Source organism: Schistocerca gregaria, unplaced genomic scaffold (assembly GCF_023897955.1).
Source record: "Schistocerca gregaria isolate iqSchGreg1 unplaced genomic scaffold, iqSchGreg1.2 ptg000698l, whole genome shotgun sequence".
NCBI lineage: Eukaryota > Metazoa > Arthropoda > Insecta > Orthoptera > Acrididae > Schistocerca > Schistocerca gregaria.
Genome location: NW_026062077.1, coordinates 119,389 through 120,220, shown reverse-complemented (window position 1 = coordinate 120,220; position 832 = coordinate 119,389).

Genomic DNA, 832 nt, shown 5'->3' with positions numbered 1-832 from the left:
GTTTCCTGCCCTACATCTCAGCTACAACACTACCGGTAGATCCTGTCACACGTAACAGGAATGTCTTCTCTTCCAATTTTCCGTTATAGGGACATTACCTCAAATTTATAGATTTATCCATCTCCATCATCATAGAAAATTGGTAACATCTTCATTGAATCTTTCTGTGTACACATATTTTACAGACTCCAGCGCCTGTAACTTCGATACCTGTAGCGTCGCTGGATGACGTTTCCAGACATCGATTCCTATGTAAAACTTCATCTGGTAGGTCCCCTCTACAGACGCGATAAGTGTGTAGCACGACGTGTGAAACATTCTGTATGCAAAGTGAATAACATGGGTGAATGGGCTATAACCGAAGCCCCCCCCCCTCCCATTATCTCTCTCTCTCTCTCTCTCTCTCTCTCTCTCTCTCTCTCTCTCTCTCTCTCTCTCTCTCTCTCTCTCTCATTCTCTCACTTTCATTCTCTCACTCTCTCTTCTCAACTATCAACAGCCAGCTTTCCTTTATGTCTTTTAAGTCTTAAAACTGCTGTCTGATTTCTGGCAGAGCTCTAGATAACATGCCGCTCACTGTATTTTATCGCTGGTTGCATCATCTTAAATTCAAACTGTATATTTTGCTCAAAATTGTCAGAAGTTATTTTGTAACATCTATAGATGTTATAAATATGGGTTGAATTTCTTCAACCGATCTCTAGCGGCTAGTGTGTTCTCTCAAAATCGATTTTCCTCTAGCTCGTCTCCTCTAATTCCTGTGTAAATATTTTGGATCAGTATTTTCAGCCAGGACGTATGAAAGTGATGGTTCGATAGTATCCGCAATTAT